Raw genomic sequence first — 21073 nt, forward strand, 5'->3', positions numbered from 1 at the left:
TGAAAGACAGCACCTGCTGAAGAGGAATATTCCATCAGCAAGTCCGGCTGGCGGCAGTGCATCCCACAGCCTGCAAGGTGCAGGGGAGCAGAGGGCGGCCRAGAGCAGTCCCCTCGCCTGGCCGAACGACCACTTCCAAGGACTTTGGGACACCACACCCCAGAGGAGGAGGTAACTAAATCAGGTTACCCTTTCCTGGTGTTGGTTAGGTGATCTTTCCAAGGTTTCACAGCAAGAGATGGTTAAGCTGAAACTGTACARGTTCTTGCTCTTTTTGACCTGATTTTGCTGTCCCACCAACATGTGGACTCTATCCCGTGCCCTGGGGATAAGTAGGTACCTTGTCCTTGGTGTCCCAAGTTCTTAGAGCTAKGAAGAGTCATTAAAATAACCTGGGAAATGAATATCAAGGAACCAACTTCTACCCRTGCTTATTTATAAAACTTCTGTATGCAGAATTTTGTACAACATTTAAAAATATGTRTTCACCAGGAGCTGTGTAGGAGAAAATCAAACCATCCATGAGCCTGGTGGCGCGGGCTGTATAGTGGTGGGAGTACCAGCAAGGGCATGATGAGTTTAGAAACTCTACAGGCAACAATTTCCAGCGTTTTGYGTTTCTACAGATGTCAGCTTCACTGGGCCCTGGTCCGAAACTTTTACCTTAGTGCAAATAAAATGTGATAACTTATCTTTTGCATGCTATAATTTTATAAGTTTTCTTGAGGATGTTACAGGAAAACTGATTTTGTCTACRCATCCTAAGCTGGGTTTCCTACTTAAAAACATAGCACCAGCAGCAAAACTAAGAGGGAGACACTTCTACTGCTCTRGAATGTAAAGGGTTTTGAAGTGAAATGAGTATATCAAGAATTTCAAAGTTAGGTGAACTTCTTGATATTTCTTTTTTCCGTTAAAGCATCCAAAGCTTAACACTAAAGCACAGTAGTATTTTCAAATGTTTTTGTCAGGCTTTTTATTTATATCAACAATACTAATTTACTGGGAACTCTACATAAGAAGCGTTTATCTGATGTAGGTTTTTATCGAGGAGATMGTGATCAAAAGTCATGAAACTGAATTCCCTGCAAATAAGTCTTTAGAGTTGCAGTGGTTATCAACAGAAGCAAAGGAAAGCAAGGGACAGACAAAAATGTTAACATTTTGATATGCAGAAGAACCTTTATCCCCTCTATTAAGTAATTATAGATTAGTTAATTTTAAATGGTAAAGGTGTAATGCTCTTTTAGATAAAAACTTCCTCTGTTATCATGGGGARCTGTAAGTAAAGATAAGGGTTGTAATCATTCTGACTGCTTCTACAAAGAGGTTGGGAAATACAGTGATAGCTTAATGTGGACAAAAAGAGACAACCTAAGAGCAAATGTCTTCACGAAGCTACTCTTAGCTCCAGTTTTGGTATRATTAGAGAAATARTTTCCAACGTAGTGCAAATTGCACRGCAGAGTGAACAGAGCTTGGTTTTACCAAAGTCTGAATCCCATCGTGAAACCAGAGATGTGGCGATGGTGAGCAAGAAARTGCCTGAAGGGAGAGGACGGCAGTGCTTTGGCAATAGAAATTTTTGGCAGACGTCATTTTAGCAGCCAGACAGTGGTCTGTAAATCTGGCTTGTCTCCAGCTGAAATTTTTGTGACTGAAGAGGGGGGGGAAACAAAACCGCCCACCCTTCATTAGCTTTGCAAATCCTGGCCTAGAGAGCTCTGGAGAGCTGGCTCCCAAGAAAAGGCATCCTTTAAACAAGAACCACACATTTTCAATCAGTCCTCTTGATCCCTGTTCTTGTTATTCCCAAGAATCTGCCAAGTCTGTTGAATTTCTGCATAGTGACCCTCCCATTTAATTCACGGGCCATTTTGTATTTACAGAGAGGTCAATAAAAGCTTTCCAGAGCTGCAAACCTCTCTGCAGCGCTTGTCCTGAGCAATACAGTCTGAAGAGCCCCAACAGGAAATTGGTAAAGCGGCAGCCAATTTCCTTTTTTGCTTTTTTTACTGCCTTTTCGTCTTCCTGCTCTGTTCATATCCCCACTGTTGAGTTATTCTAGAAATGGTGGGATATTTCCAACACTGCATGTGGAGGAGAGCTCATATCATTCACAATTTTATTTGAGCTTAATCAGACAGATTTATTTAATTTTACTTGTTAGGTTAAATCACAGCAAAGCTCAGTTTCTTTCTGATTTTCTCTGTCGCGCTGTGTGACTTCGGACAAGCTATTTTACTGAGTGTTTTTTTTTGTTACTTTAGCATAAAATAAAAATATTGGAAATACCTACCTATCTTCCAGGGCCGAGGTTTACAAGTGCTTTGAAATCGTTGTGTGCAGGGAGCTCTACGATGCAGCAATACCACTGAAGCTCTGTGTCCCGTTCTCATGATTGATCACACGAGGAGGATGATGTCCTTTTGGAAAGGAGCGAGAGGGCAGTATTATGAAATATTTTAGGCTAATAAAGTTGCTCTACAGAGGCCACAACTACCACAGCAAATAGCGTGGCTCGCCACAACAGATCTATAAAGCGGAAGAATTGGGCTGAGAATCAGGTGTCCACACCAAATGAATTTCAGGGCGTTTGTTTCAGATGGGCCATGTCTGGTCCTGCAGACTGAGGACTTGTTAGCAGCTGGAACACATCGTATGCTTCAGCTTCATCTGGAAGAGATCCCGTCTGTGCGCTCCAAGGCGGCTGCGTGATACTGGCCAAAACGTGGTAAATGGGGACAACTAGGGGATTGCTCTCAAGAGAGGGCACCTTCTGCCTTATGCTCAGTGGCACAACCACTGCCTCCCCCTGYGTCCCGGGGAAGAGCGTAGCACCCCAGTTTAGGTGCCCGGGCTCCCTGTACTAAGCCTAGGGAACGCTTAGCATCTTGCAATCCCGTAACTACCCCRCAGCAGGACATCTAAGTGCCCAAACTCATCAACAGAAAATGCTGATGCTAGAGGACCCCCACCTCTCCAAGCCTTGCTCACGACCCCCAGCCTGGGCCCTTTGCTTCACGTAGCTATCTGCATGCAATCTGACAAAAAAAAAAAACAAACAAACAAAAAAAAAAAGAGAGAAGACTAAGGAGGTGGTGTAGTGAGTGCAAACTCTTTTTTTATAATGGTGTGGTACCAACCTGAGAGTTTTGGTCTCTTCTCTCATGTGTTTTCCCTATATTCTTCAGTGACTTATTTATTTTTACATTATAAGTCCTTGACTATAGTTAGGGTCTCCTTTCTCCCAAGGAAATGTCCTAATTGTGTATAAGGTAACTAGCTGCARGGATGGAATTATTTTCTGAAAAGTAAAACGTTTCCAGCACAAGGCACTTGTTTTCAACCTAAACAGCTGAGCTAATCTCTCAGGAAGTTGGGCAGGGAGAAACTAGACTCTGCTTCTTCCCTGGCTGGTGTGAAAGCCTTAGGCACTGAGCCTTTGCATGCCAGGAGGGGTTYCTCTCAGGCTGTGTTTGGAAGGGATTAACTTGCTATTTTATACTGTCTGGCTGRCTGAGCATGCTTCCAGTGCCACCCAGGTACAGACACTAGGATGGGGACTTCTAGTCAGGATATTGTCGTATCAGGATATTAGTAGGGGTGGAAAGTTGTGCTTGAGGCTGGAAATGACCAAATTTAGAATCTGAAGAGTGGAAGGCCCCAGGATTAGTGGACAGGTGAACAGAAATTTCAAAATCTGAGATCTAGACTTGGTCTCAGAAAACTCCTGAAACATCTCTGCCCACGTTTATGTCCTGTTRCTCAAGATGATGTTCTTGCCGTTGGTGAAGAGATGGGCTTTGCCGTAGATCGTAGTGTCAGGAAGGACAATGTCAGTGATGACGGTGTTTTCTTAGATGTGGCGTGTGCACCGTTTCCTCGGTACTTTCAGTTTCTTTGTTTTTAGAAGACCGCGTTTTCCGTGTATTATATGGGGATAGGAAATATTACAAAAGGGGCTTGTTAAAGAAAAAAGGTATTCAGGGAGCTGTACCATCTATAAAAATTTTGCTTCATGAATGTGTATGGTTCAGGCTCGTGTRTGAAGTTTTTCTGTAGCACTCAAGGCTACTGGTCTTTGGCTCAGACTTTTCAGGACTAAGAAGAAAACACAAATTTCAATAAATGCGCTCGAGATTCCCTGAATTTATTCACTTATGTAAAGACATGAAGCACAATCAAGTCTCTCATGTGGAGAAGATTGCAGTCATAAACTCTAAAATGATTGGATTACCTGTCTTGTATCATATTATCTTTTGTGCTAGTTACGTATTGTTTCAAGGATTCAAAAATAACAGCTTTTCTGTCTGAAATATTTTCCTTAGTTTTGCCTCTTGGTCATAAAAAGTAATCTGATWTTTTTTTTTCTTGTAAGGTTTCTTGTAGGTTTATCTGTTCTTCAAGCTATAAGCTTCGGTCTTAAGTTTGATTTTTGTCAGTTAACCTCACACCTCAAGTACAGATATTTCTCTCCAGGCTACCACTTTGATTCTTCTAGTCAATCCCAAATTTAGCAAAACTGTGGAAGTGCATATTCTTTTTTCATAATTATCAAGTTTATTCATTTTGTTCTTCTCCCCTTCAGGATCTTTTCTGGCAAGCATCACTCTCTCCTGGGTTTCAAAACTGTGAGAATTACAATTCATTCAGAGTTCAAGCCTTTGGTTAAGACAATGTCCTCAGGGTTATGAAGTATGTTAAATGGCAGAAGGAAAACTACTGCTCTGGTTCTCCTGTTTTGTTGTATCAGGTGCTTTGTGGAATACCTCATCCTGTCCTACTTGGACATCCAGATTTTGAATCCACAAAAATGACTTCTMCAACTAGATGGAGGTTTGTGACCTTTCCCTTTGACACTGGCCCTGCTGAAGTATCAGGACCTCACATGCGATCAGAAACATGATCCAGGAGTATGACAACTCAGTGTCTTGCCCTTATTTAATCCTTCCCTGTTTTAAGGAAATGATTGGAGTAGGATTCAGCCCACTGCTAACCCTCTTTCTGAGTGAGATCAACTCCTGTATAAAGGGATACAAGGGACAGCCCYACTGCTCGGGTTCTTGATGTTGTGTATCTGGAGTTTCTGTGGTCTCTAAAAGTGCTGAGATGGAGAAGGGGAGTTTTTTTTTTTTAATGTCGACACCTTGAAGCTGAACGTCCGGCACAGACTGCGAGGCCTCGGCTCCTGGGAGCGCCGGGGAGCCCCCTGCTCCGAGTCGGCAAGACCTCAGCTCAGCTGCGGTCACCAGCGTTTTGGGCTCCTGGCAGAGGGCTGCTAGGCAGTCAGAGGCTCCGTGAGTTTCGGGCTGGAGGGTCCTTTCATATTTCTTTTAAAGGAAACATGCTGATATGATATTTTCTCCCTTCATGGGAAATGTCAACATTTATGAAATGGGAGCAAACTGTTTAAATTTTTTATAGACTGAAAAGATTAAACTTTGACCAGCTCGAGTCAAAATTTCCCTGGTTCCCCATAAGCAAATGAATTTGTGGAAAAGGGTAGTTGTCTGTAGTGCTGCATGACGAAAGCTATCAACTTGTTCCCTGCAGTCCTACCTTGTTACTTGAGTATGCATAGGAATCTGAGGTGTATCTTTATAGGTCTATATTTCCTCTACTTCTAGTATTCTTTCTCTCATTTGTTATTTTATTTTGTTACCTAGACACAGCTATGATTCTAGTGGCAGTTTAAAAAAAAAAACTATTGCTTGTGTGTGCTCCAATTGCAGTCCTGATGAAGGAGATGAGATAAACTAGTGTTCCCATCTATGCATCTCAAAACATAATAAGGACAGATAAAGAAGCGCAAAGAGCGTTGCAAAACACTGTTTATTACTATTTTCAGTGGTGATGAATATTCCAGATGAATCCCTGTGCAGGTGAACTTCTTCGCAGCCAACGCTGTTAGGACATCAGTGGGCCATAGTCACTCAGACGCAGTTCACTTCTGTATCTGAAGCCCTGAAAACAAGCGCACCCGGGCTTTCAAGGTGAAATCTACTTTAATCAAATATTTGTGTCATATACTGTGGCTGTAAAACAATCACCACCCCGTGGTAAGTGATACAACATGGCACACTGAAAAGCCTTTCCAAATTTGCTGGAATGTGATCACCGGGGAGTTCATTTTCTGCAAGCTCTTAAAATACAGCTATGTAGTAAAAAACCTTTATTTCATTGTCTAGCTATTCCGCCAAGTCCCTTCCTTCCTGGAATGTTTATTAAATTTAGTTTCATGCGGTCTGTTTATATATATGTTCTTCTCTTAGCTCAGAAGGCTGCGTGGGCTGCCAACTGCATCCTCACTTTTGGTGGATCGCTGCTCGGGCTGGAATTGTAGCGGCGTGCGCGGATGTGACCAACTAAKTTTGCTCTCCCTCCGAGAGGCTTTCCCTCAGCGTTGATCGTGGGACCTAGATGAGGTAGTCTCCGCCGATCAAAACGCGCTGAAGTGTGTGCTCATTTTTTCACGTGAGGGTACCCAACGTTGGCTGGACAATTCCAACGCTAGCTGTCTGGCAGGGTTAAATCATGACCTCTGCTTGCTGGCAATGTAATGCCAGCGTTAGAGCATGGTGACAAGAGCAGCATGAGCTTGGAATAAACGTGCAAATGATCGCTCTCAGTCGCTGGGAACCGCGTTTGGAGGAAATATTGTTTTGTGCTTGCTAGAAGAAATAAATAAGCGCATTTTCTCCTCCTCCTCCTTCATATCTCTAAATGTTTCACCCATCAAGATGTTCTTTTGTCTTCTATTGTTAGTTAAAATGAATCCCTATTGTTTCAGTATTCTTAATGACGGTTCTATAAGATCCTTGCTTGTTACATCTGAAAATTGAATAAAAAATTCCTTTGTGCTGACAGCTTCATTGTAGTCAGTGTTCAAAATATCAAAGGATGAATGCTAAATGTTCATAATGTAAAGTGTCAAGAGTGCAATCTGGGATAATAGAATACATGTCTTGCAAACTTGCACTTTAATATGGCAAACTACTTGGTCAGCAAGCAAATTAATTCATTTATGATTTGATATTATTGCAAGCAGTGGGTCAGCTTTTGCARGCAGCTCTGTCTGCTGTTGAATTTTGCTGTCGCGCAATATCCTCTGTATTTGTAGATGCCTACCATAAAACGAGTGTGTGGTCTCAGTGTGAGGATACGATTTCAGTGCCTTAGCTTTTATGTATCCGTTCACTGTATTTTTTCGTAAGCTTTTTTTTCCCAAAGCCTGTTTGCTGTTGAAAGAGACTAAAAAACACTTGCTCTAATTATCTGCTTATCCTTTTTAAATGCCAGTTGTTGTAGAGTAGGAATTTACCGTGCAGATGTTTAAAACATGAACAGATGAATACAGTGATATGTTGTCAATAGTATGTTGTCTCCTGCAGTTTCACAAAGAAACTTGAACATATTTTCTGGCAGAGCTGCTCGTTTTCCCAGAGCAGATATTTGCAAGCCTACCTCTGTAGGTTGTGAATACCGCAATGAATGGTAAATATTAACCTCTGAGAGCTAGAACAACGTGAAAAATTACAAAAGTAAATGTTAGCAGAAATATCTGCTATATAGGCAAAAAGAGAGACAGCACTCAAAGGATTTATGTTATTTTTTGTGTCTTGGCTCACACAAGAAAGTTGTGAATCTTTCAATTGAAAGAAAACTAAGGTCCAATTTTTCAAAAGTAGCCTTGAAGGTTTGTTTTTCAGAGCTCAATGACCTGATTGAAAGAACAGCTCCCTGTAAAAATAATTACGGACGAGAAAAAAAAAAGAACATATTGGACATACTGTAAAAGTCACAACTGCAAACAGATTTTCATTCTCTCGCACAGAAAAAAGCCCAAATGGATTAGCAGATTTTATTGCTCTCTTCTTTATTTAAAGAAGGGAAATTTGGTGACACTTTTGGACTGGTTAACTGCATCCTCCTTGTCTGGTGCAATTTGTGAAGACTACGCATCTGCAAGCTTCTATTTCATCTGCTCCTAAGGTGCTGTAGGTGTGTGCACTGAGGTCCTCAGAAAGCAGGAGCAGTCCATATTTTCAAGACCTTTCCAGCTATCGGAGAGCAAGCTCAAATGCTGGGAGAGGGTGATGGGCTCTCCGAGACCTCTAGGCAATCGCTGCAGTATGTATTTGTGCGTACCAGGAGGGATGACCAGACCTCAAGGCTGCGAAGGATCTAGCCCTGGCTTTTGGATGCGGTACGCATCTGATTCGGACGTCTCGCCAAGAAATACCCGTCACATCACTGGCCTGCTTTTAAGTGAATTGCAACAAGCTTTGATGTCTGTATTGCATAGACAGAATAACCTCAATTTAGCCTCTTCTATCAGAATAATCTGTGTTTGTTTTCGAGCCCTTAAATTTATTGAGAGGCTTTCTGTTTTCACACCAATATTGCCAAAATGAATTTTTCCTACGCTCCGTGGGCACAGAGTGCAACGTCTCTCTCGCCAAGCGCTTCTCAACGCATTTCAAATGCAGAGCTGGGGTAGCTGAGATGCTGTAATTCCCACATGACGGAAAAGAGTTGGAGGGGTGAACTTGTACCCCCCTCACAGCAATGTCATCTGCAGCCACTGCCTGTTCCTTCTTTACTGGTAATCTAGTGGTCTTCCTGCCACTGGAGTTTCAGAGTGTCATACATTTCTTTTGTCTTATCCCAGAAGTAGCATCAGCAAAAATATACTGGAAGATCACCCTGGGCTGATAGCCAACGCAAATTTATGTCTTTGGTTTTTTTGTGAGCTGCCTTTGATTTAAAGACCAGCTTTTTATCACTGATTAGGCGTTGATCTAGGGACCAGGCCTTGGCAGTGGTTTATTGCTGACTGGCCCCTGGCAGAACATTTGGTCCAATCTGTGTTCGTGTGTTGGGTTTTTGCCTATTTAAAATCCATTTGGTGCTCTCYTCTCCTTGGAAATTGCCACTGAGCTAGATTTGTGATTTGTTTATTTTTTAATAGATGATAAAGGAAGCGATGCAGAACTGGGGCTACGGATGCTAGCAGTGTTCAGCGGTGATCACGACAGTCAGTATAATGACTAGTAGTCAGACTGCAGTTCAAATGATTGTATATCGGTTTAGTGAGTACCAGTTACATCACCAGGTAATTTGCATTTGGAGAATAATTTTGCATTTGCTCCATTTCCCAGCTGTTGGATTTTGGTTAAAGTTGTGGCTGCTGAGCAAAGTTTGAATCTAACTTTTCCCTTATTTATTTTATCRAAGTAAATTTGTTAAGGCAATGCTTTTGATTCCCAAAGTGCAAGCAGCATGCAATAATTGGCTTAAAGCAGCTCTTAGTATTTGTTACTAATGTCTCTAATGTCTCAACAAGCGCTTCGGTAGTATTATGGTCCCAGGATTTGTCGGTGAGTTGTTGTTTTGTCACTAACATTAATTGCACATTCGGCATTTAATATTAATCGCTATAGTTTGTTTACTTACTTTCCATTTTTGTTTGCTATTGCAGCACACGCAGAGGCCCACGGCACGTCCTCCTTCGGCGTTCATTGAGGCAGAAGGAGCAGACTGCATTAGGAACCCCCTGAGTAAGTGATACGGCACTTAGAGCAGAGAAGTCCCCTTAGGAATCCGCTGCCCGGTGAGTGTGGAGCATTTGCTCGGGTTTCACCCGGATTATGCGCGGTGCTTGTGCTTCTTGAGCTCCTCTGCAAATCCTCAGCGTTCAGCCTGCTCGAGCTGGAAGAGCTTTTTCTGCCACACTGCATTAATTAGGAAGGAAAACTTTCTGGCGAAGAACAACTGAGGATGAAATCACATTACGAAACTCTGCTGATAACTTGAGTTTGAAACGTTGCCAGATCTACTGTTCAGGCTTTCCGCATGTGGGCGAGGCTTGGTCTGCATAGGATAAATTTGGACAAGCGCTGCATCATGTCCTGACTCGTTCACCTACAACCCAGCAAGCTAACTGCCGGCTGGGGAGACTTCTTGGCCRTGGAAAATTCCTGGGTGAGTTTCAGAAGCTGGGGAAATTCTAGAAGACTAGCACACCCTCTTAGGAAAAACCACCAGGTTCTCAGGTCTTTCTCAGACTCTCCTCTGTGGAGAGGTCACTTAGCGAGAYGTCGCCAATTCAGACTATTGCTGGTCGTCAGAGTTGCTCGCTGGACARGAGCGCGAAATAAGGCCTCATTTAGGTTACCTTCTCATAGGTGCTTGCACCTTAGTGAGAGGCATTGATTAAATCCAAAATAAACCTGTGTTCCCAGTTATGGTTTGGACCATTTGTCTCTTGAGGTAGTTAGGAGTTGTTTCTCAGCTGGGTGGTGGACCGTCATTCCCCAAAGGGACGTGCTGTGCACACACAGGGTCTCCGTCCCACGCAGAAAGGACCAAAGCCAAAATTCTTATTRCCCCCCTCTGCCTCCTGTAGCAGGCAACCAAAGATGGAGCTGTAAGAATCACTACTTGCCCCGAGCATGACTTGTATGAACCATAGGGAAAAGCCTAGTCAAGATGTCTATTAAATACAGTTCAAACAACACTGTACCAGAAATGTTATGAATATTTTAAAATGGCTTCTTAAAATTAGGGATTGCCTATTGAAGACAGTCATTAGTGTAGGGTTCATTAGAGTAGCAGACTGTAACGAGTTATCAAGTTATGAACTAATTTAAATTATATCTATTAAAACATCCTTTCTACATAAAACAGGGGGCATCAAGGTTATAAAATAGACTGAGGCTTAAAATGTAAGCTAATAAATATCTAATAAGTTGCAGTGCGTGTTTAAATTGATCTAACATAGAATACACTGAGTAAATATTGTACCGCATAATCTAAAAGGCCCTTGAACAACCCTAGAAGCAGGTGTAGGGTAATGTATGTGACATTTTACCAGGCATTTCCCAGGTCTTCACGTGACGTGACCCCTCCTCAATATTGCTTCTCCTCTAAAAGCCCATTACTCAAACCTGGTCTCTACCTGAGTGGAGCATCCGACTTTGTTTTACCAAGTAATTCATTAACGAGTCCCCGGCATGTCTGAGGTGCCTCATATCCATTATCCTCATTTAATAGTTTAGCCTAAGGATGTCTTTCAATATAAATAATCTTCCATAATGCTTTGATAGCATAGTTGTGTTTCTTTTTATAGTAAAGGCAAATTATCTAAGAGCATTTGACCGGATTTTGCTTCTTATCATGGCTGCGAACTGCATGGCATACGGTAGATGAGATACAGAATCTGCCTAATTTTTTTTTTTAAACAGGGGCTGTGTTATTCTGCCAGCGCAGTATCTCCCACACAGACCAAAATTCAGAGAACACATGTTCAAGTAATTTTCTCTCTCTGACTTTTAACTGGCCAGGTAGACTTTTAAACYGCCCTTGCTGCTTTAAATGTAGTTTTAAATTGCACCTAATATTTGGTAGGTAATTCTTTAAAGCTGTTAGCACCTATTCACAGTGTGAGTAGAGGGATTTCTCTTTTTCATGTTTGCCCTCTGGGATGTTAAAGGATCCAAGATTGGGGATGGAATCTCAATCCAGACCTGATCTTTGTAGTTTCCTGCAAAGGTGAAATGGGAAAAGTAAAACGTTACTTTATTAAAAATTGCTCCAAACACATCTTCCTTGTCAAATATGCAGAGCTATTCAARAATATCACCTTCCTGGGAACACTAACAATACTCTGCTTGCCTGAACTACTATTTCGAGTACTTGGTTTATGGCTAAGGTCAAATTAGGATGTCAGGAGAATAAAGGAATTCCTAAGTTTTCTGAAGACCCCAAAATGGGCATCCCCTGCCTGCGGAAGGGTGACAGACTTGTGCCATTTACCGTGACGACAGGGTTCTCTCGTAGATGGCTATGTAGTTGAAAGAATAAGGGGAAAAGTCAGCAAATCTGCCAGTTATAAAAACACAGAGTTCTTGAGGAATAACACACTACGATGGGAAGGACCTTAATCCGCTTCGTCAGGAAGATATTTCTGCAAAAGTCACCAGCACTGTGGCAGAAGTGAAAAGTTATCTTCTGTAAGATAACTTAGTCGTTGACAGTCATGCTGATGACGTTTGTTGTATTATAGTGTTTTTTCTCCTAACTTAACTTTATTTGGAACCGCTTGCGGATGAAACTTAAGTCCACAGGTCTGAAGCTCTTCCAGGGTGCTTTAGCACATTTTCTATGTGAATAMATTACCCTACAATTTGCTCAGTGAAGTTAATTACTCTCTCTGCTACTGCTAGCCCACCAAATATTTTGCTACTGCCCGGGCTCAGTAGCTTGTTTCCATTTACAGTAAGCTAACAGCGTCCGCTAAGCTGCTAACATGCAAAAACCTGTCTTTAGTACTCACCGCATCTAACTGTTCCTAATTCTTGCTCGCCTCCAAAGGGCGATTTTGCGCAGCAGGTGTATTAGCATTAGTACTGCTGGGGAACGCTTGCCTTCTGCAAGAGTACTCCGGGCCYGAGAGCAAAACCTCCTGTGTTTCTGCTAAATGATTGAAGAACGTCTTGTAAATCATTTACCTCTTCCTGCTGCTAGTTTTCTGCAGATAGTGTTTACTCTGTTTTCCAACATGACGGCAAAGTTAAATTTTCATTTTGCTGAAAAAGAACAAAATACGGCAAGCCTTTTTGCTCGTTRTTGCCTGATCTTTGCGGAAGGAGCTGTTCCTCGATCCCGTGCATCACAGATGTCCTGTCAGGGCTCATATACAGCGAGTGAAGTATTTGCATCCCCTCGCCTGCTGATAGAGTGAGCATGTTTGTCTACAAAGTGCTTTTAAATGAACTAATGCATGATTCATGCGGACTACTGTGAACACAACACCAATCTGTCTGGACACAGTTTGCTGTAGGCTTGACAATAGAAACATTTCTCTAGGTGAGACAGGTACAACGCGAGCGAGGAGCAGCACCGAGACCCGAGGATGCACATGGCCTGACTCATTTGCTTAATGCTGCCGAGCAACTGGCCTCTGCATTAGATTAGCTCGCAGAGCAGGAACATTTCCTGTGYTTAAGAAGTATTTTTAGTACCGTCTCTCTTTAGATGCTGGTGGCGTGAAGTATGCACGATTTGTCTCTGTTCATTCATGCTTGAGCAGGAGAGGCTAGTTCACCACCTTTCTTATTTATATAGGGATACAATACGATTCTTTACAGCGTAAGAGAGAAAAAAAATTGATCCCGAGTACACTCTTTCCTATTGAACTGAACAGATTTTTAATCGAGTCCCTGCTCCTCAGGGTAATTGACTTAACAGCGTGGGCAAATTAATTTCAGATAAACTATAGCTGGGAATTTCCAAGGAACGCGAGGGTGCTAGGTAGGCAGCTCCAGTGCCGTGAGAGCAGGGAAAATGTCTTAATTCCTCTGACTCCCGCTGCCCAAATGTTTAAACCTGGTGCTGAACCCTGAAGCTTTTATGCAAGCAAAACTCCCGCTGAAGTCGGTCACAGCGCTGTTTCGGCAGGGATTGCAGAACTTGCTTCAGAAAATTCCCAAGTGCTTGCAGATGTGTTATACACACATAACTTCATCCCCTCTTTTAATAACCTGATCTGAATGTCTCTCCTTGCAATACGTTGTTGTTCGAGTCTTTCTGTGATCTTTGGCACGAGTACTTCGTTTTGGACCTTATCTAGTGTAAAAGCCATAGAAGCAAGTTTATTTTCCTGTGACCCAATCTGAMCCCCACCCCAGTGGTGAAAGACTGCTGGGTAAAATTAGCATCGCCCTGCAATTTCAAAATACCCGCTTTCCTCCGCTCCAAAATAGAGATTTCTGTTTGTGCGGAAGGTGTGTTAGGATAGCAGGCAACCGGGAGCGCTCGTTTTACTAATTCCACATAAGTCGGAAACGGGCAGGAAAACAAATCCCCAAATGCGCCGTGACTCGTAGCTCGCACGCTCCCGGGCGGCGGTTCCTAGCTCTTCTCCGGAGCTGGGCGCAGCGAGCCGCGGCGGCAGCACCGCGGGGGCCACGGCAGAAGCCCGAGGACTTCTCATCAGACCCCTCCGGCTTCTGCTCCCTGGAAGGAGTTGGGAAACTTTGCACGTTTTAACTCTCTCCAGCTGCAAACCTTCCGCATCCGAAATCTCTGACGCGGGATATCCTAACGGTACTAACGTACRGTAGTAAACCCCCTACTAATGCTTCAGAGAAATGAGAATTTCTCTGCACTTTAGGAATGTGTAGCTGCTGCTCTTTGCTGGGAAATTATATTCTGAGGATTGAATATAATGAGAACACCGTTACTGTTAAAGTAAATCTGCKGTACCGCAAGGTCTTATATTACGTGTTTTGGTGTGCTAATCACATCACTTCATTAATTAAAAAGAAAATCAACTAACAATAATTAAAGAGAAATGATTCCTCAGTTGCAAGCATCATGAATTCAAAGGATGTGTGAAATAGTATTTGTGTAGGAGCGAAGGGAAAGGCAGAGCTCTATACGCTGCCTCCCTCCCCCAAGTAAACCGAAATAAAAATATATATAGTGCAGCCTATAAGAAAGCGCACAGTATTTTGGTTTTTTTTTTTTCTTTCAGTGCAGCTGTTTGCAGAGCTGGCAAATTGACGATATATATTGGTCTTTTTTTTTTTTTTTTCCTTTGGGATGGCTATTCTCAGATCTAAAAAGCGTTCAGCCAGCCTGGGCGGTAGCTCGCCTCTCGGTGCCCGCTGCCGAGAGCAGCCCACGATGCTCTTTCCAACCCAGACAGGATCCGCTGGTCAGAAGCACAATAGCAAAAAGAAATATCCCAAAGAGCCCTCGCTAATATAAATTTTCCAAGTCCTGTAGCGTCTTAAAAGACTACATTTTTCCAGTGATAAGGGTGRAAGTCAGAGAAGAGGGAAAGCACCGCTTTTGCCTCTGCTGCTCCTCTCTTTCTTTGGTTATTTATCTTGTTTTATCACCTGGCACGCACGCAGCAGCTTTTCTAGCAGAGCACTATGCCAACTCAAATATTTTTCCTTCTCCCCAAAGAAGGATACCAATATGATATTTCATAATTTCTAGAAATTGTTGCGCAGGAGGRGGGAAGGGTTACCCGCAAAAGCTCTCAAGTACTAAAGGGGATTTGGGATACTAACATAAAGGTTTTTTAATACAAATTAACCTCATGGCTTAGTTGCTTTTCCTTCCTTTTCTTTGTAACGTAAAACTACGTACTATTTTAAGAGTTGGATTTTCTTCCCTGTTGCTTAGCTAATTGCCCTCAAAACTTTGAAGTCTGTTTAGCTGTTAATTATTCTGCAGTAACAGTTATATTAGCTGTTTATATAGTATATGTTAAGTAATTATATATTAATTTGTATATTATCTTGTTGTTTTGGTTCCCCCCCCCCCTTTTTTTTTTTTTTGGAAGCACAGCACCTGCAGAACAAGCTGATTTTGATGTTTGCTCTACGATTAGCTGCAAGGCGCTGCAAGAAGGGGGAAAAGCACGCGCGCGCCGGAGGGGAAAGAGGCTGTTTTGTTTGGGAGACTTCTTCGCCGCGGGTTGGTGGGAAAAGAAGCGGGCTGCCAAGGCTAAGTAGGGGCACCGCAAAAATTACTGAAAAGGGGAATGCGGTTCGTTTCTGCTCCCACTTAACACCAATGTTATTTCAGAGCAAGCCTGTTGAAATTAGGGGAGTTATCCTGGCTTAGCACCAACGTAACTGAGAGCAGAATCTGGCCCTGCGCTCTTGGCATTACTACTTTTTTGGCAGATTTGGTCGCTAATGCTCTCAATGGGTCTTGAGCTTACGTTTAATGGCATTACATTTATTTTAATATTTTTTAAATAGCTAGTGTAAATTGATTCCACTAAAAAAAAAAATCCCTTTACCTACCAGCGTTCATTTGTATTTCAAATGGCCCATTACGTTTTCACTAACAATCATTAGAGCTGTGTGAGCTTATTGAAGCTTGGTCTTGGACTGAAACTGTAAAAACTGCCAGCTCGGGATTTTTTGCAATGCTGAAAATAGCACTAGAAAAGGGATTTTTTTATTATAGTGCATAACTACGCCGCCTAAAATACTGTTAAGCCACRGTGAAGAAAAATGCAGTTTTCTTTTTTTCAGTCTTCCAGCGGAAAATATGGGCATAGCTTGGATCAACTCTGATGAGCTGATCCATATAGTAATACTAAATCTTTCAGATTTAGTCACAGCCACTCACTGCAGTTTCAGTTTGCAGTCAAAGAAACCCGTCGAGAACTCGGTTCAAAACCTAGAGAAAGCCATAAACACAGAAAGTAATTCAAGCACGAAAAAGATAAAAACCTTACAAGGATTTGCACTCATGTCTGGTAATAATCCAGAATACCGGACTCCGCACGGATCAGCCACAGGTATAAGAACATTAGACCTTTGCGTCTGCACCATCTACGTGACTGCTAACCTAGAGCCATTTGAAGTCTTGGTTTCGGGTGACTACGTGCAAAATCACCCTCTAGGAACAGCTGTGCAGACCACAGCGACGCAGCGCTGGATGGTTGACCGAAACGTAGAGCTTCTGGGGAGGATGCAGGAGTCCAGCTGGACGAAAGAACTGAGCGTGAGCTGTGGCTGCGGTGAAAAGAGTTGCTGTATTTCTGATACATATTTGTGGGGGTAGTTAAGAGTCTTAGGGAAGTACTTTGGTACATGAGGTCTTGGCGAGACTTGGTGACAATACTGGAAACATTTTGCAAGGAGGTAGAAAAGAACTCCAAAAACAGGTTTGAGAGAACAAGAAAACTTGTATAATGAAACTCCTCRAATCAACTTCTATTGTTCTTTCAACAATAAGTTTGGGCTTAATCTTTTTCACAGCATAAAAATAGAGGATGCAGAAAGAGTGTTTAACCTCGCAAAGAGAAGTATAGCAAGAGTTAACCGCTGAAAGCTGAAGCCAGAAATATTCAACAGAAATTAGGTGATGAATTACTGGAAGAGTCTGCAGGGCAGGTGAGAGGTTCCCCATCGCTGTGTGCTTTTACAGCCACGGTACAAATCTGTCTGAGGGAGGTACCTTAGTCAGAGGTGACTTAGCGGTCTCTCAACACAGTTACTACTGGTGATTTAGTGGATAGATATTATTTAGATAAGACAGAGATATAAAGAGCGTTTTTTTGCCTCGTGCTGTCGGTTGACTCGCTTCTGCTGACCCCTCTGCAGGCGCCTCCAGTCCAGGCTCACTTCTCTGCTGTCCTCTGCTCGTCGTCTTTACTGACTCATTTGGAGGAGCTTTAAATAAGCCTTTTGCTCTGTTAGCGCTGGCCTCGTGTCTTCTCCCCGCACACGCTACAGTGCAGGACACACAGAGCATAGCAATACGACTTTCTTTTTTTCCAAAGAATACTCTCMGCTTTCAATTCTTTTTATTGAATTGCATGCTTCGCTTACCTGTTTCTCTGCCATTTCAAGTCATTTTGAATTGTACCGTTCCTGCTTATCTCTTCYCCTTGCGAGCCTCCTCCCGTGGTGTACCATTGGCAGGTTCCATCCTTTCGCGTTACCTCTTCCAGGTCATTGATACTTGAAGTGAATAATGCTGTCCTGACATTGATCTTGTTGTGCTCCAGCAGTCACTAGGAACAAACAATATTAGGTTATAGCATTGATTTCAYGGATTTCAATTTTTTCCCAATCATGTTCTTGTTAAGCACCTTGTAAAATACATCATGTCACATGCTCGTCTCTCCTGTTTCATGGCAAAATGAATCCAATGCAGGTAATCGGCTTCATACTGGGAAAATTTGTCCTCCCCAGTGCCAAGGAGTTAGCACCATTTAATTCAGAGTAGAATGCTCTGGGGAAACTTAAGGGCAGCCTATAGCATTCGGTACCGTATTTCAAATTATCATAATTTGTGAGCAACTGGACAAGCTGGCTACTGAAAATGGGTATCACGATCTAATAAAAACCTAATAAAACTTTCAAAGTCATTCTCCCGTTCTCCGGGGAGTATTATGTAATACTTGCCACTGCCGCAAGAACCTATCTCCTTCCAGCTAATATGCTGTGAAAGCAAGGTGCAGGCGTAGCGTGGCATGCCTAAATGGCTTTTCATGTCTTAACCGGGAAGCACTTTTTGGGATGAACTCCGGACTCTTTTGGTGGGCATATTAAGTCACTAACAATACTTTTCAAAGGAGCTGTACAGTGGTTCKCTGAGAGAGAAGATAATGTGGTCACAAGGCTTCAGATGTATAAACACACACATAATTTCATTTAAGTGCTCTTCCTAATTGTTTTATATATTAATGCACTGTTGTCACCACTTGCCAGATAATTTTCCTTATGCAGCACAGAGCTAAAAAGGCATCAAAACAAATTTTGCTGCTTCTTTCAATGTACAGTTTAGCAGATCCATTTCTGCAAGACAGTAGGGCCCCCAAAGGTAAGTATAATAAAAGAGAAATGATACTTAAATATCCACGTTGTTGAGACAAGTGTTACTTTTAAAATTATTGTCTAGTAAAAAGGTGCACTTCAAAATATAGGGGTTATCTTGGGGAGACGGTTAATGTAAATTTATTTGAAAAGCCATTCAGCCTGCTTTTGGTAAACAGTTACGGCTCAAGCAAAACCCAGTGGCTGCAGGAGTGACTATTTTTTTTTYCCAAAAACTAGAATTTAGCATTCCTAAGGGTAAGGTTTTCTTACTGGAGGATTTTGCTGGTCTTATGAGATGGAATTTAACAGTTTGGCTCTTAATAGATCTGGTCAGCACCTAAATTTGTGATACTTTGACCCCACCCGTGTAGTCCAATATATTCAGGCTAACAGGAGGTTGCATGAGCGCAAAGATCTGCTTGCGTAATCAAAGCCAGAGAGCTGGGTATAATAATTCTTGTCTCCCTTAAAGTTATATAAATTACGAGTTCCTGGATGTAAGATAACAGATTTGTAGTCTGTAGTTGCAACGAGATGAAAAAGAGGCATCTGACTCTCTCTTCATCTAAGCGTTTTCATGATGATGTACGAAAATCTGCATTTCGGAACAGYGAATTCAGTACTGGTTATAGAAGAAAGTACAGGAACTTGCCGAGAGAAATACCTCAGTGGTTCTTTCTCAACCTTCATACTGCTGAGCAAAATATTTTAAAAAACATTTTAGTGACATGATTGATGCAAACAGTTTCAAAGTTTTATCGAGCTCCACTCTAATGCAAATCTTAAAAATACTACAGAAATTATATCAAGATTTCCAGTAAGGTTCCATGCAGTATTATTAGTAAATGTAAAATTGATTTCATATTGGAAATAGATGTTAGGCAGATTTTGCATATCAGGTAGAGCAATGAAATTACGTTTATTGCTGTTTTGCTTTTTTTTTTTAATAAAAAAAAAGGCGCTCCAGCTCAGGTAATAATTGTACAGTCTATCATAATGATCCCAGGAGGTGCTTAACAGTACTGCAATTCTAAGTTTTTACACTTTTATTTTTCATTTGAAGAAAAACTTGTCACAATAAAAGTGATGCATTAACAGAACATCACTTCCTTCTTTTTTTATTATGTATATTTAGATTATTTCCATGAAATTGCTTATCAAATCCCATAGGCCTTTAAAGATAACTGAACAGTTACCCATTTGTGTTAACTCTGGGATAATGTGCAAGAAGTGGTGATGGGACAATGAGAAGAKAAAGCGATTTCTGAGATTAACATCTTTTTTTTTTTTTGCATCGAAAGGCCAGGTTTTAAAGATCGGTAAGGACCCAGTGATCAGCACCTCRCAGGATATTCAGGACTACCAAATTCTCACAGATACTTAGCGTTGGTCCAAAYGCTACTTATTTCAACAGGAGGCATGTCCTCTGAGGGTCAAGAATTCCCCTTAATTTATCTATCTGTTTTGGTAGGTATTTAAATACACTTAAAAATCTGATTCTGARCTTTTTAAGCATTGCTCTGAAACGGCCAGTCTAGTCAAATAGACCCACCATAAAAAYACACCTTTTCTTGAGGGTTCAGAGGTTAAATTTCACAAAATATTTAGCTTCGGTGCTGTGGAAACGCTTCTCCCYTTTCGTTCCTTGTCACAACACGAAGTAAGTCAACAAGCTAATTCTGGATGCTCTCGCTAATTTTCTTTTCTGTCATTACACAGCTAAGCTTTCCCACTTCTGCTATGAATTTTTTTTCTGCGTGGACTCGCTTTCCGGCCGTAACGGGCCCACGGCTCAGCTTACGCCACGGTGCTCGTGATAGCCCTCTGCGGAGGACGAACAGGGGGAAACGCAACGTGCAGGTCTTGACACAAACTTGAGTGAACAAACTTGAGCGACCCACGATGCCGCCTCCGACAGAGGGCATGGAAAACCATGAACAAACGAAACCAAGCAGCCTGGAATAATATCGTGAGATTTTGGCTCTAGGCTGATGCTGCACGATCTGCTTCCCAAACTGCAGTCCCTGAAGCCCCTGCCCTCAGCCCGCTTCTGCGGAGGCAGGTGCTGCTCGACGGGGGACGGCGGTGAGGACGCCCCGCGGCGGCTGCGCTCGCCGAGATGCCGACCGGCGGCCCGGCAGTAGTGGTGTCAGTCACAGCACRCTGGGCAATGCTCGAGCCTGTCAGCTCCGCTGTGCCCGGCTAGTCTAGGACAAGCGAGCAGGCRCCGTGTTCAGCAGCACATTAAAGATTTAGAGAAAGGCACACTGCAGCTCATCTGCTCTAGCAGCCGTAGTACCAACTTCGAACATGCTTTGCCCCAAGACTCTCTCCCGGCACTGGACTGTGTCAGCAAACGGTGCCAGCTGAACTCATGCAGTAAAGAAGAGTGATTATACATCCTGTATGTAATCACAAAACATATGCTAGAATGGCACATGAAATCTGGGCACACTTTATCCATGTAGTAAAGACCAGAAAAATTATGAACAAGCTACAGAAGGAAAACGACTTGCCAAAATTTCCCAAACCAAGCAGGAGGTTCCAATGAGTTGGAACTCCACATGGTATATTCTTGAGGGGGTTTTGGAACAGAAACCTGGATTTGTCTATAGCATGCTGGAAATGCTCATGATATAAAGAGCAGATGTCCTCACCTCCACCCACACGAATATGGTTGCCAGTTTTTCTAATATCTTCTGCCTGAT

This window comes from Rhea americana, unplaced genomic scaffold, assembly GCF_003343005.1.
Source record: "Rhea americana isolate MKP2758 unplaced genomic scaffold, rheAme1 scaffold_154, whole genome shotgun sequence".
In the NCBI taxonomy this organism is placed as follows: Eukaryota; Metazoa; Chordata; class Aves; order Rheiformes; family Rheidae; genus Rhea; species Rhea americana.